Source organism: Caretta caretta, chromosome 3, assembly GCF_965140235.1.
Source record: "Caretta caretta isolate rCarCar2 chromosome 3, rCarCar1.hap1, whole genome shotgun sequence".
Taxonomy (NCBI): Eukaryota; Metazoa; Chordata; order Testudines; family Cheloniidae; genus Caretta; species Caretta caretta.
This window is the reverse complement of record NC_134208.1, coordinates 25958240-25974110: the sequence shown is the minus strand read 5'-3', so window position 1 is coordinate 25974110 and position 15871 is coordinate 25958240. Positions and strand designations below refer to the sequence as shown.

At 45.3% G+C, this 15871-nt stretch overlaps 1 long non-coding RNA gene across 1 annotated transcript in view; it reads right to left on the bottom strand.

The window, feature by feature from the left end:
- Positions 1-15871, bottom strand: part of LOC125634588 (uncharacterized) — a 79220-nt gene that overhangs the window by 10642 nt on the left and 52707 nt on the right. The window contains exon 4 of the long non-coding RNA XR_007355965.2: positions 343-433. This is a non-coding gene — a long non-coding RNA (uncharacterized LOC125634588). The remainder of the gene's footprint in view (positions 1-342; positions 434-15871) is intronic.

The following is a 15871-nucleotide window of genomic DNA, read 5'->3' as shown; positions in this document are numbered from 1 at the left end:
TGGATGGAAGTCTGTATGGTCTGAAATGTCTTAGGGTGACAAAATACAATGACTCACTGATACACATGCTGTAGCATTCCCTTAGGGCAACATTCTGCCATTCCTACTCCCCTTCGGTAGGAATTTACTCTTTGAGTAATCCCATAAATAGGACAAGTCAGGTAGTAAGGTACAATTCAATATAAGTGTGGTGCAAAATCTGGCTCCTTGTTTATTAGGAGTCAGATTCAATGGCCCTTACTCAGTTTTCCTCAGTAAGACTGAGCAACAACATCAGAAAATGGACCTAGATGAAGACTAGTACATTAGGTATATTCTTCAAAACATTTGTTATATGCCTACCTATTTAACGATCTACTCTTATCTTCTGACAGGGGCTAATGTTTCTTCTTGGAATTTCCCATCTGAAAAAAGGATCCACATCTCCCTACATCTGTACAGAGATACAACACAACAAATGATTGTGTAACATAGCTTTTTCTCAAGTAGATGTTGACTTCTTATGCCAGAACCAATTAAATATTGCTTTTATTCACAGTATAAGCCCTATTGATCTTAACATATTCTGTGATCTGTCAGTGTTAAGAAAACTGATAAAAATTTGCTCTGCTTTTAAACAAGCCCTATATGACTGAATTTCACTTTACACCATGACACGCTATAAGTAATGTCCTTCAGAAGAGTTAGAATTCTTCCACAGCATTGTTTCAGAGCTATTCAAAACCATGGTTATCAATGACTGTATCACTCTACTTCTGTCCACTTAGAATTTCAGTCACAGTCAGTTTGCATCATGGATGGTTGGCCACTCTTCCTGAATAAAATAGAATTATCATGGCATAAAAATCACTTAATCAAAAGGCAGAAAATGTAATCATCATTTTACAATTTAGCTCTTCTACCATGGTTTTCATCGATTGGTGTCAAGGTATTTTAAGAGGAAAGTAAGCATCATCCCCGTTTTATATATAAGGAAACTGAGGCACGGAGGTGAAGTGACTTGCATGAGGTCACACAGCAGGTCTGTGGCAAAACTAAGACTAGAACACAAGTCTCCTGATTCCCAGTCTAGTGTCCCTTCCACTGGTGCAAGTGCCCCTTCCATGATAGTTAGAAATACAGCTAATCCTCAAACTGAAAGAAATAATAAAGAAAATACTGTGGGCTAGATTGTCCCTTCTACTAGCATTATCTTCACTGAAAATAAGAAACATTATGGGGGTCCCTGTAGAAAGTTTCCCTGGCATCATTCTCTTGAGGGACAGTGCTTACCAACCTATAGAACAGATGGGCGGGGGGAGGAGGGGTCGGGGAGGTTGGCCCTCCCCCAACCAGTGGATCTGCTCCTTCTGGATCTCCTACTCTGAACCCAATAAACTGACTAATATTCATGTCCTCCCATTCCTGAGCCATTAATGATCTCAACACCATCTCTATGCTATTAACTTTCAAGTCTGCCTTTCCACCACTGTCCTCTCTCCAGACTCACATCTCTTACTGTCTCCCGAATAGCTCCACTACTTCTTCACAGTAAATACGATGGAAACTAAACTTCTCATCTTTCCTCCTAAACCCTCACCCCTTTCCCTGTTACTATTGATAAAAAAATATTCATCACTTTTCACTGTTGGACAAAAGGAGAGAATTATGTAGCCCGAGTGGAATTCAACTCTTCATCTAAATATCCAGCTGACTGATGGAATTTGTAGTGTCTCTGTGGAATCACCACATGGGGGGTAGTGTCAGAAGAAGAAGAAATGTTCACTGAGTAGCTCTAAAATCATCTCCTGGAGGAAGGGGTGGAAGTCTGATTAGTTCTGATTACTAAATTAGTTCTGCCATCTAAAGCTGGACTGAACAAAGTTATCTAGTATAGGGAGCTTCCCATCAGAGGGCTTTTTCTAAATCTAACTTCTGGGACTCCCAATTCATAGAATCATAGAAATGTAGATCTGGAAGGGACTTCAGAAATCCAGGCCTTTATACTGAGGCAGGACCAAGTATACCAAGACCATCCCTGACCTGTATGTGTGTAATCTGTTCTTAAAAACCTCTGACGGGGATTCCAAAACCTCCTTTGGAAGCCTATTGCAGTGCTTAACTATCCTTATAGTTAGAATGTTTCCTAATATTTAACCTATATCTCACTAGCTGCAGATTAAGCCAATTACTTCTTGTTGCATCTCCAGTGGGTCTGGAGAACAATTGATTACCATTCTCTTTATAACAGCCCTTAACATATTTTAAGTTTATCAGGTTCCTCCCTCAAGTTTCTGTTCTCAGTGATAAGCATGCTCAGTTTTTTTAACCTTTCCTCATGGGTCAGGTTTTCTAAACCTTTAATCATATTTCTTTCTTTCATCTGGACTCTCTTCAAGGGAAAAAAACAAACAAACAAAAAAAACTTGCAGCAATAAGTTTCAGAGTCTCAACTGACCTGGGGCTAAAAATTACTAAAATCAAGATATATCACATTTATCACTTCTCTCCATCCACTAGGCCAGTAACCCTCTCAAAGAAGGAAACTGGGTTGGTTTGAGAATTTAGGTTGGTTTGGCTATTCCTTATTACTTTATAATCCTTTAGGTGCTTACATATTGATTGTTTAATAATTCGCTTCAGTATTTTTCCAGGTATTGAAATTAGGCTGACTGGTCTATAGTTCCCCAGGTCCACTTTGTTCCCTTTTTCAAAGATAGGTACTATATCTGTCCTTCTGCAGTCCTCTGGGACCATACCCCTCTTTCATGAGTTCTCAAAGATAATAACTAATGATTCTGAGAGTGCTTCAGTTAGTCCCTTGAGTACCCTTGGGTGAATTTTGACAGGCCCTGCCAATTTGAATACATCTAACTTATCTAAATATTCTTTAACTTTTTCATTCCCTTTTCTGGCTTGTGTTCCTTCCCTCTTATTATTAATATTAATTGTGGTAAGTATCTCACCATAACTAACCTTTTTAGTGAAGATTGAAGCAAAATGGGCAGAAGGTACCTCAACTTCCTTGTTGTCATCAGTTATTAGATTTCCTTCTTCATCAAGTAGTGGACCAACACTTTGTTTCATCTTTCTCCTGCTCCTAATGTATTTATCAAACATCATCGTATTGACTTTTATGGTCCTTGCTAGGTGTAGCTCATTTTGTGTCTACACCTTTCTGATTTTGTCCCTACATGCTTATGGTGGTTTGTAATACTCCTTTAGCAATTTGTCCACGTTTCCACTTTTTTATAGGATATGTTTTTTTTTTATTATTATTATTTTTAGGTCACTAAAGATCTCCTGGTGGAGCCATATTGGCTTTTTACTCGCTATCCTTTGCATTGGGATATCCTTTGCTTTTGTGCCTTTAATAATGTCTCTTTAAGAAACTGTCAGCTCTCCTGAACTCCTTTTTCCATACATTTTCTTCCCACAGTATTTTATCTCCGAATTCTCTAAGTTTGTTTTAGTCTGCTTTTTTGAAATCATTAGAGTCACAGAGTTTAAGGTCAGATGGGACATTAGATCATCTTGTCTGACCTCCTATATCTTGCAGGCCACCAACACCGCCACCCAGTGCCTCCACACTAAACCAAAAAACTGAAATGAGACCGAAGTATCACAGTCCGAAGGAGACTAGACTATTATGTGCCACAGATAGAGAATAGGAGGGACCAAGCTGCACCAGTGTTTAAGGCTCCTGCAATGGCAGGGAAATGAATGAGTGAGATACACCCAGATAATCCTGCCAACTGAACCACACCCCACACTGTAGAGGAAGGTGAAAAACTCCCACCATCACTGCCAATCTCACCTGGGGGGAAAATTCCTTCCTGGCCCCACATATGGCAATCAGTTAGCTCATGAGTTAACACCAGCCAGCCAAGCACCTCAGAGAGAGAATGCTCCGTACCACCTTAGCCCCCTGGCCTACTCCCCACAGTGTCCCATTGCCAGTTGTGACCATCCCTTATGCTTCAGAAGAAGGAGATAAACAAATCAGAACAAACCCCTAAAATACCACGGAAAGAAAAAAAATCCTTTCCTGTCCCCAGCAAGTGACTGGCTGAAACCCTGATGCATGAGCTTTTTGGAACATATGACATAAACCAGAAGTGAGCCCCAGGGCTGTTGAGCCCTCCCCCTACCATCACAAGCAACCCTATCGTTCAATCACTCTCAAATTTGTCCAGCTCTCTTAAAACTAATTAAGCTGTTTGTTCCATGACTCCTATTGGGAGGCTATTCCAGAACCTCACCTCTCTGATGGTTAGAAATCTTCTAATTTCCAGCCTGAGTTTGTTCACGGACAGTTTATATCTATATGTTTTTGTGTCAGCATTGTCCTTTACCTTATATAGCTCTTCGCCCTCCCTGTTATTTATATCTGTCACAGTGTACTCTACTCACTGCTGGGTGGCACCCCCTTCTGGCAATTCTGGGGATTAGCTCCACCTGGTTTAGTACCCCCTTTCTGGTCTTCCACCTTTGCAGTTCTCCTCCTGCTCACAGAGTTGCAGTACGGCTGCTTTGTGACTCAGCCCTCTGGCCAGGTCATGATGTGATTTCCTCTTTTGGGATAGGGTGATCTTTCCTAGTCTCTCCACACAAACAGAGTCAGGAAGTCCTCATACCCACTGCCCTGACCATGTGACTCCTGTTGTGACCCAGGCAGTCTTCCCATTTACTGCCCCAAGCAATCTCTGGCCTACTAGGTAAACCCTTCCTCAGGGGTTCCTGTGCCCCCTTCCTCCTCCCTTACCTCAGGGAGAGGCACTGCAGGCTTCCTCCCTGCAACCTCCCACACTGATGCCAGCCTCCAGGCTTTATTGAAGCCCTGCCTGTTCACAGGTGAGCTTCCTTCTAATTAGCTCCATCCACTCAGCCTACATCCTCCCTATTTTCAGCTTAATTGACTGTTTGGGCCCACCTGGCCTAATTCAGTTCCCAGCCAATGGGAGCTATGGAGCCAGCACTCGGGGCAAGGACAGCACGCAGAGCCACCAAGCCGCACCTCCACCTAGGAGCAGCAGGGACAAATAACTGCTTCCAGGGAGCCATGCGGAGCCCGGGAGGGAGCCTGCTGGTCCTGCGCCAACCGAACTATAAACCCGACTTTCTATGAAGATTAGAAATGCTGATTTATAAAGCTTTCCGGCTGGTACAGGGCCAGATAACACAGCTTTTACTGTACTATGTATCCTACCTTCAGTGGACATGGACAACAACTGATCACTGTCCTCTTCGTAAGAGCCTTAACAGTCCAGGGGAAACCAATGTGCACTTGCACAGGGCCTGTGGTCAGGTTTGCGTCTTGGATTGCCACCTGGCTGTTTTTCTTCTAGTGTTGTCAGTTGTCAGTTCAATGTGCCACAAGTGGAAAAAAAACAGCACATTGCGACCAATAACTGTTGCTGACTGCATGCTCAGGGGCACCAACAACTGCTTCCACTATGGCATACAGGTCACATGGCTGCTGGGAGCACTGCTAATGTGGCACCTAGGTACCGCTCTACATCCTGGGCCCTCAATATGCTGATAGGGGGGCTGAGGCTCCTGTTCCTCTTGGCACCAGAAAGCAAGGTGGAGTTGAGACTTGCCTACTGAGAGGGATAAGGAGTGAAGACCAGGATGCAGGAGGTGAATGGCTCCTGGGCAGGGACTGTAGGGGTCTCCCTGGGCTGAGACTCCTGGAAGGGGTTGGTGCAGGGGCTCATAGGCCAGGGGGATCAGGCTGGTGAGAGTCAGGCTGGTTGAGGGGAAGGTGCCAGGGAGGGGAAGAAGAGAGTCAGGGTGGTGGTGGTGTGGATGGGTAGGAGGCACAGTGATCAATTTTAATGCCTCTCCACGATGGCAATCCCCTTGTTACATAGCATGATAGGGGGACATGTAGGTCAAACTTCTGTGAGTGGCACTGCAACCTGGGATACAGTCAGAGCACTGCTCAGGTTTGACACCCTAGGCAGATGCACAGGCAGGTTTGGTGCCTTAGTTAGCTAGGCCTCTTGGCACTCTCCCAGATGGTCATGACAATCAGACCCACGTAGGAGAAGGGGGGCTTTTGGAATGGTTTCTTAGTGGGGAGGGGGTCTCACAGATCTCCCAATTTCCATAGTGCAGAGGGCCCCAAAATTCTTTAATCCAGCGCTGGTTCTTAACAGATTTGAACACTGTTATCATAGACTCATAGAATAGAACCATAGAATATCAGGGTTGGAAGGGACCTCAGGAGGTCATCTAGTCCAACCTCCTGCTCAAAGCAGGACCAATCCGCAACTAAATCATCCCAGACAGGGCTTTGTCAAGCCTGACCTTGAAAACCTCTAAGGAAGGAGATTCCACCACCTCCCTAGGTAACCCATTCCAGTGCTTCACCACCCTCCTAGTGAAAAGGTTTTTCCTAATATCCAACCTAAACCTCCCCCACTGCAACTTGAGACTATTACTCCTTGTATCTGATCACCTCTCAGTCTTCTTTCCTCAGCACTAAACATGCCCAGTTTTGTTTACCTTTTTTTCAAAAATCATGTTGTCTAAACCTTTTTTTCATTTTTGTTGCTCTCCTCTGGACTCTCTCCAATTTGTCCACATCTTTCTTAAACTGTGGTGATCAGAACTGAACACAGTACTCCAGATGATATTTCAACAGTGCCAAGCAGAGCAGGACAATAACCTCCCATGTCTTACATAGGACACTCCTAGCCATGGGTGGTGGGTGAACCACCGGTTGAGAAAGGCTAGGCGCTGCCTGCACACACACCCCCCACTGGAGGACATGCCTTCTTTACCCCACTGGAGCCCTCTCTCACCACAGTGGCCAGTTCCCCCCCCCCCACCTCCCGCCCTAGCTCTGGAGTGCCGGGTGGGCGGGCCAGTGGCACACAGCCCCCTCGGGCCCTGAGCAAAGGGTGGGTGGCACGTGGCCCCCTGACCCCAAGTGGGTGAGCCAGGGACACATAGCCCCCCTGGGCCCCCGAGTGAGCACGCAGCGCATGGGCCCCCCCAACCCCTGAGTGCAGAGTGGAAGGGCGGTGCGTTCCCCCTCTGGCCCCCGAGTGGAGGGCAGGCAGCACACGGTGCTCCCAGCCCCAGTGCCCCCAGTGCTGGGGTTGGGCAGCCCCAACCACCCCAAGACCCAGCCACCCTAGCCCCAACCCCAGCATGCTTCCCTGAAGAGGAGCAGGCTGCAGCCTACCTGGGCTGGGGTCAAGGGGGTAGGGCAAGCAGGAGGGGGCTTCGGGGAGGAACGTGGGAGGGGCCATGCAGGGCTATCTGGGGAGACACAGCCTTCCTCAGCCTATGCTCCATGCCGCCCATGTCCCTAGCCTTTTTTGAAACTTCATCACATTGTTGACTCATATGCAATTTGTGATCCCCAATAACCCCGAGCTCTTTTTCTTGAGTACTACTGCCTAGCCAGTTAGTCCCTGTTTTGTAGTTGTGCGTTTGATTTTTCCGTCCTAAGTGTAATAGTTTGCACTTGGCTTTATTGAATTTCATCTTCTTGAATTCAAACCAATTCTCCAACTTGTTTTTTGAATTCTAATCCTGTCCTCCAAAGTGCTTGCAGTTCCTCCCAATCTGGTGTCATCCACACATTTTATAAGCATACTTTCCACTTCATTATCCAATTCGTTTATGAAAATATTGAATACTACTGGACTCAGGACAGATCCCTGCAGGACCCCACTAGATACATCCTCCCAGTTTGACAGTGAACCATTGATAACTACTCTTTGGGTACGGTCATTCAAGCAGTTGTGCACCCACCATACAGTTATTTCATCTAGCCCACATTTCCCTAGTTTACTTATGCGAATGCAATTTGGGACTGTGCTAAAGCCTTATATCAAGGTATATCATGTCTACTGGTTCCCCTTTATCCACTAGGCCAGGAACCCTGTCAAAGAATGAAAATTAGTTTGATTTGGTATGATTTGTTCTTGACAAATCCATCTGGGCCATCCCTTATAACCTTATTGTCCTCTTAGTGCTTACAAATGATTGTTTAATAATTTGTTCCATTTTCTGTCGAAGTATCTAAGTTAGGCTGACTGGTCTATAGTTCCCCTGGCCCCCTTGTTTGAAGAAAGTGAAAGATGATTCTTCAAAGAGACAGATCTTCTTCCTGAGACCCCTAACATACAGAACAGGATTTTCTGCAGGGGACGGAATACCAGTTAGAGACTATGGTGATGGATTCTGTAGAACACGGACAGACATACTGATAAATTATGGATCTATCTATCAGCACAACTAAATGGAGAACTGCTTCTTTAGAAGACTGTTCCTAAAGGGAAGACTAATGCCACTGAAGAAAGATACAGGTTCAGGCATGCAGGGTGAAGAGACAGGCCTACTGGGAAATAAGCATTTGCCCGGAGAGAATCCTGCATTTAAAGGGATATCATATTGACACAAATTTTCTTCGTGCACATGCAAAACTTGCAATCAAGCACAGGATTTGATCCCAAAATAGCATTTAAATACCCACCAAAAATCAAGAACAAAACCAGAGTCATGGGATAAATGGAGACACCAGTTATACCTTTTTAAGTCAAAAAGAGCAAGATTTCTGATGCCTAAAATAAAAGCAAATAGCAGGCTATATACTTGGTAATACAAACCTAGCCAAATGCATCTGCTAATGGCAAAGTATATTCTTCATCTCCAAACATCCTGAGCGGTCAAAAGTTCACATTACATATTGGTTAGTGTGTTGCTTTACTAAGAGGTCTGCATATCTGAGATAACAAAAGTACCATGTGCTGTTGCAGATACGACAATAAAGACTATTTTTATTGAACAGCAGAGAAGATAATCACATAGACGTTAAGTAAATAACCAGAACACTCATTACAGCTACAGTAAATCTACTGAGCTTTCAATTTGCTCCTTCTTTTGTTGCCTAATTTTTCAAGTTTTCTGCCCAACCATACATTTTTTTTTAACTTTTGCTTGACTGTTTCCTACTTTCTTCAGTTTCACCTCTGCTGTTCTTAATGCATAGAGAGCAAGACCTTTAGCTAATCTAAATATTCATGTTTATAGAATAAAATCTCATTTACAAAGTCATTTTGGAGTGTTAGCCACCAAATACCTAATGCCGATAAGACCAGCACAAAACATGCTAATTTAAAAAAAAATTCCTCCACTTTATTGTCCCCCCACACATATAATGTAGTATGTGTGTGTGTGTGTGTGCCCATGTGTGTACATGACCAGATCCTCAGCTTGTGTAAATTAGCTTCAGCGGAGCTACACTGATTTACATCAGCTAAGTGAGACCTGAATTTTTAAAATTTCAAATATGAAATATTCAACGAAGCCATTAAATATGAAAGCAGAGCCCAGTTTCCAAAGGTCGGAGGCAGCATGCATGGATTAGGACACTGAAGTGAGAGGCAGGAGACCGGAGCCCTATTTTTTGCTCAACTGTTGACCTGCTCAGTTATCTTACACAGGCGTCTTCACCTGGGTCTTAGGTTTCCTCTCTCTCTAAAATTCTTCCTCTATAAAATATTCATTCAGGTCAGTGAATGAAAAGTGATAGAAAACTTCTGTAAGAGCTGAATGTTATAATTAACTGGCTGCCTAAATTCCACATTTTGATCAGCAAAGTAGCTCTTCTTCCTGGCAGGTAAACCAGACATGTAAATGACAGTCTGACGCTCTAAAAGTGGAATTTAGATATCATATTAAAAAGCTAATGTTTGAACATTTGGGTCACAGACCTTTACAAGTGCTAACTTTACTCAAAGGGATGATTCTCTTGATGGGGGTCACATAATTCCCATTAAATTCAATGAGAACGACATGTGCATTGAGGACTGGATCCTGGTCCCATTGAAGTCAACAACCCAAATTCTATTGAAAGAACAGACCAGCAGAGTATCATCAAAATCGATTGCAAGACCTGCACTGGTTTCAATAGGAGCAGTGTCCATCTCAGAATGTGTTCTTAACCACACACAGTTGAACCGAGTGCGCAAATTGCTGAAGGGGTATTCAGTGCTTACGAAGAATATTGGGCTAATGGCCTTTTTAGATGTGAACTCCTCTATTTACAAGAACAGCAGTCACACTGACAGGTTCAATATTGCTCTGAAATGAGACCCTTTAGGCCCTGGTCTACACTAGGAGTTGAGGTCAAATTTAGCAGCGTTAAATCGATTTAACCCTACACCCGTCCACACAACGAAGCCCTTTTTTTCAACTTAAAGGGCTCTTAAAATCGATTTCCTTACTCCACCCCTGACAAGGGGATTAGCGCTGAAATCGGCCTTGCCGGGTCGAATTTGGGGTACTGTAGACGCAATTAGACGATATTAGCCTCCAGGAGCTATCCCAGAGTGCTCCATTGTCACCGCTCTGGACAGCACTCTCAATTCAGATGCACTGGCCAGGTAGACAGGAAAAGGCCCGCAGACTTTTGAATTTCAATTTCCTGTTTGGCCAGAGTGGCAAGCTGCAGGTGAGTGCAGAGCTCATCAGCAGAGATGACCATGCAGAGCTCATCAGCAGAGGTAACCATGATGGAGTCCCAGAATCGCAAAAGAGCTCCAGCATGGACTGAATGGGAGGTATGGGATCCGATCGCTGTATGGGGAGAGGAATCCGTGCTATCAGAACTCCGCTCCAGTTTTCGAAATGCCAAAACATTTGCCAAATCTTCCAGGGAATGAAGGACAGAGGCCATAACAGGGACCTGAAGCAGTGCCGCGTGAAACTGAAGGAGCTGAGGCAAGCCTACCAGAAAACCAGAGAGGCAAATGGCCGCTCCAGGTCAGAGCCCCAAACATGATGCTTCTATGATGAGCTGCATGCCATTTTAGGCCACCACTACCCCAGCCGTGTTGTTTGACTCCTTCATTGGAGATGGAGGCAACACGGAAGCAGGTTTTGGGGACGAGGAAGATGATGATGATGAAGTTGTAGATAGCTCACAGCAAGCAAGCGGAGAAACCGGTTTTCCCAACAACCAGGAACTGTTTCTCACCCTGGACCTGGAGCCAGTACCCCGCGAACCCACCCAAGGCTGCCTCCCAGATCCTCCAGGCGGAGAAGGGACCTCTGGTGAGTATACCTTTTAAAATATTATACATGGTTTAAAAGCAAGCATGTTTAATGATTAATTTGCCCTGGCATTTGTGACTCTCCTGGATGTACTCCCAAAGCCTTTGCAAAAGGTTTCTGGGGAGGGCAGCCTTATTCCGTCCACCATGGTAGGACACTTTACCACTCCAGACAAGTAGCACGTAGTCGGGAATCATTGTAGAACAAAGCATTGCAGTGTATGTTTGCTGGTGTTCAAACAACATCCGTTCTTTATCTCTCTGTGTTATCCTCAGGAGAGTGATATCATTCATGGTCACCTGGTTGAAATAGGGTGCTTTTCTTAAGGGGACATTCAGAGGTGCCCGTTCCTGCTGGGCTGTTTGCCTGTGGCTGAACAGAAATGTTCCCCGCTGTTAGCCACGGGGAGGGGGTTGGGTGAGGGGCTAGCCACGTGGTTGGGAGAGGCAAAATGCGACCTTGGAACGAAAGCACATGTGCTATGTATGTAATGTTAACAGCAAGGTTTACCGTGAAAGAGTGTACCCATTGTTCTATAAAATGTGTCTTTTTAAATACCACGGTCCCTTTTTTTTTCTCCACCAGCTGCATGTGTTTCAAGGATCACAGGATCTTCTCCTTCCCAGAGGCTAGTGAAGATTAGAAGGTGAAAAAAACACACTCGCGATGAAATGTTCTCTGAGCTCATGCTGTCCTCCCACACTGACAGACCACAGACGAATGCATGAAGGCAGACAATGTCAGAGTTCAAGAAAGCACAAAATGACCAGGAGGAGAGGTGGAGGGCTGAGGAGGGTAGGTGGTGGGCTGAAGAGAGGGCTGAAGCTGAAAGGTGGCAGCAGTGTGATGAGAGGAGGCAGGATTAAATGCTGAGGCTGCTGGAGGATCAAACTAATATGCTCCAGCGTATGGTTGAGCTGCAGGAAAGACAGCAGGAGCACAGACCGCCACTACAGCCCCTGTGTAACCAACCACCCTCCTCCCCAAGTTCCATAGCCTCCACACCCAGACGCCCAAGAACGCGGTGGGGGGGCCTCTGGCCACCCAGCCACTCCACCGCAGAGGATTGTCCAAGCAACAGAAGGCTGGCATTCCATAAATTTTAAAGTTTTAAACTTTTAAAGTGCTGTGTGGCCTTGTCCTTCCCTCCTCCACCACCCCTCCCGGTGCTTCTCTCCTCCACCACCCCTCCCAGGCTACCATGGCAGTTATCCCCCTATTTGTGTGATGAATTAATAAAGAATGTATGAATATGAAGCAACAATGACTTTATTGCCTCTGCAAGTGGTGATCAAAGGGAGGAGGAGAGGGTGGTTAGCTTGCAGGGAAGTAGAGTGAACCAAGGGGCGGGGGGTTTCATCAAGGAGAAACAAACAGAACTTTCACACCGTAGCCTGGCCAGTCATGAAACTGGTTTTCAAAGCTTCTCTGATGCGTACCGCGCCCTCCTGTGCTCTTCTAACTGCCCTGGTGTCTGGCTGCGCGTAACCAGCGGCCAGGCGATTTGCCTTAACCTCCCACCCCGCCATAAACATCTCCCCCTTACTCTCACAGATATTGTGGAGCTCACAGCAAGCAGTAATAACAGTGGGAATACTGGTTTCGCTGAGGTCTAACCGAGTCAGTAAACTGAGCCAGCGCGCCTTTAAACGTCCAAATGCGCATTCTACCACCATTCTGCACTTGCTCAGCCTGTAGTTGAACAGCTCCTGACTACTGTCCAGGCTGCCTATGTATGGATTCATGAGCCACGGCATTAAGGGGTAGGCTGGGTCCCCAAGGATAACTATAGGCATTTCAACATCCCCAGTGGTTATTTTCTGGTCTGGGAATAAAGTCCCTTCCTGCAGCTTTTGAAACAAACCAGAGTTCCTGAAGATGCGAGCGTCATGCACCTTTCCCGGCCATCCCACGTTGATGTTGGTGAAATGTCCCTTGTGATCCACCAGAGCTTGCAGCACTATTGAAAAGTACCCCTTGCGGTTTATGTACTCACCGGCTTGGTGCTCCGGTGCCAAGATAGGGATATGGTTCCGTCTATGGCCCCACCACAGTCAGGGAATCCCGTTGCAGCAAAGCCATCCACTATGACCTGCACATTTCCCAGGGTCGCTACCCTTGATATCAGCAGATCTTTGATTGCGTTGGCTACTTGGATTACAGCAGCCCCCACAGTAGATTTTCCCACTCCAAATTGATTGCCGATTGACCGGTAGCTGTCTGGCGTTGCAAGCTTCCACAGGGCTATTGCCACTCGCTTCTCAACTGTGAGGGCTGCTCTCATCTTGGTATTCATGCGCTTCAGGGCAGGGGAAAGCAAGTCACAAAGTTCCATGAAAGTGCCCTTACGCATGCGAAAGTTTCGCAGCCATTGGGAATTGTTCCAGACCTGCAACACTATGCGGTCCCACCAGTCTGTGCTTGTTTCCTGGGCCCAGAATCGGCGTTCCACCGCATGAACCTGCCCCATTAGCACCATGATGCCCACATTGAAAGGGGCCATGCTTTGAGAGAGGTCTGTGTCCATGTCCTCATCACTCTCGTCACTGCGCTGACGTCACCTACTCGCCCGGTTTTGCTTTGCCAGGTTCTGGTGCTTAATATACTGCTGGATAATGCGCGTGGTATTTAATGTGCTCCTAATTGCCAAAGTGATCTGAACGGGCTCCATGCTTGCCATGGTGTGGCCTCTGTACAGAAAAAAGGAGCGGAATGATTGTCTGCTGTTGCTCTGATGGAGGGAGGGGCGACTGACGACATGGCTTACAAGGTTGGCTTACAGGAAATTAAAATCAACAAAGGGGGTGGTTTTACATCAAGGAGAAACAAAAACAACGGTCACGTAGAATGGCCCCCTCAAGGATTGAACTCAAAACCCTGGGTTTAGCAGGCCAATGCTCAACCCACTGAGCTATCCCTCCCTCTCGTATTTCAGGCAGGACTGAATCTCCATTAAAGTTTTCAAGGTGCCCCTGACAGACCTCACCAAAACGAATGTCAGCCGTTGATTTCACGGAGGGTGGGAGGGTGACATGTACCCTGATGATATGTACCCAGAACCACCCGTGACAATGTTTTTTGCCCCATCAGGCATTGGGATCTCAACCCAGAATTCCAATGGGCAGTGGAGACTGCGGGAACTGTGGGATAGCTACCCACAGTGCAACACTCCGGAAGTCAACGCTAGCCTCGGTACTGTGGAAGCACTCCACCGAGTTAATGTACTTAATGCACTTAGAGCATTTTGTGTGGGGACACACACAATCGACTACATAAAAATGATTTCTAAAAAACCGACTTCTATAAATTTGACATAATTTCATAGTGTAGACATACGGTAAGAGTGGGAGAGTAATTCTGTTTCCTTGCCCATTCTAACACTGGCCTCCCTCTGCAGCCTACCAGGAAAGGTGCTAATTATTGCCAATTGGGATGTTGACGTTTGCCCCCTGGGTTCCATCTAATACCATTGGAAACTAGATTAAGATAAGCAATTTGTTTCATATCGATTACTGAACAAACAGGCATCAGGAGGCAAGAACATACAGCTAGTACCAATCTGGACTGTAATCAGACTAATGAGCTGAGGTGAAAGCCTTCATTTCCTGTTACCAATGTCCTGAGACATACTGTCCCAGTGTTTGTATTTTAAAGCTGTAATTTTGATTTTATGTCATTATTTAACCATAGATGCTATTACTTCCCTGTATTCAGTAGTTGAGGATTAAGCCTCCAAGTCTCTAATCCTGTTTATAACACCAATTGTGAAGTCACAATCAGGATATTATGAGCAGGATCCATAGCTTGTGTAAATCAATGTAGCTCAATTGACATCAGTACAGATATACACGGGCTGAAGATCTGGTCCTGTGACTTCATAATAAACAGATAAACTCTTTGAAATAAAAGATCCTGATTTTTCCCTGATGTTCCCAAATAAGGTCATATTTAACCCCCTTCTCTCACATGTTTCTCAGGCAAGAAAGTGCTCCCCTGAGTGAAGTGGGGGATTTATCTGAGTGGGAGTGCTAAATAGGACTCCATTAGAACAGTGCAAGATAAATATATAAAGACATCAGCATTGCCTCGAAATAAAATATATTTCAGTGTTTTCTAGAAGACGTAAGCAGGCCAAATGCCACTCTTGGATGTGATTGTGCATGGCTCTCTTTGACTTCAGTGAGAACTGTGCGTGTGCTAGCCTGCATGGATGGTCTACAATTTTATAAATTAATGAAGAGAAAATTTCCTCTAAGAGCGGCCTGTTCTGTATTTTTAGTACAGTGTGACCCTACTGGCATATCAATCATTAGATATCATGGTAACACTGACGATGACTTTAAGTAATAAGGATAGAAAGACCCATTCAATGTGTTCAGGATATTTGTTCAAATAGTTAAATGAGAGACTGAAATGCATTTTTGCTTCACTTAGATCTCCATTATTTTTGACGTTACAGGCTCAAGTCTTTTTTCGATGTGTCTGTCTGAACAAGTGAGGCTAACTGCACAGTGTTTCAGCAGTGACAAAAGAACAGCGGTTTCCTTCTCTTGCATCAGCAGCACCGTTAACTCCAAAATGAAGAACTCCACCAAAGGTGTGTGGGGAATGACAGGATTGGCCAGTTGAGAAGCTAAATGTAGATTTCAAAGTCCGGCACATTAATTCCCTTCTTTCTTGCCTATTCTTTAGCTCTCAATGGAAACGATAAGAAAATAGCTTTGCTAGCTGTAAGCACACAGGACCTCCTTGAGTATGTCTACACAGCAGCAAGCCTCTTAGCCTGCATCAACAGACTCAGGTTAGTGGGGCT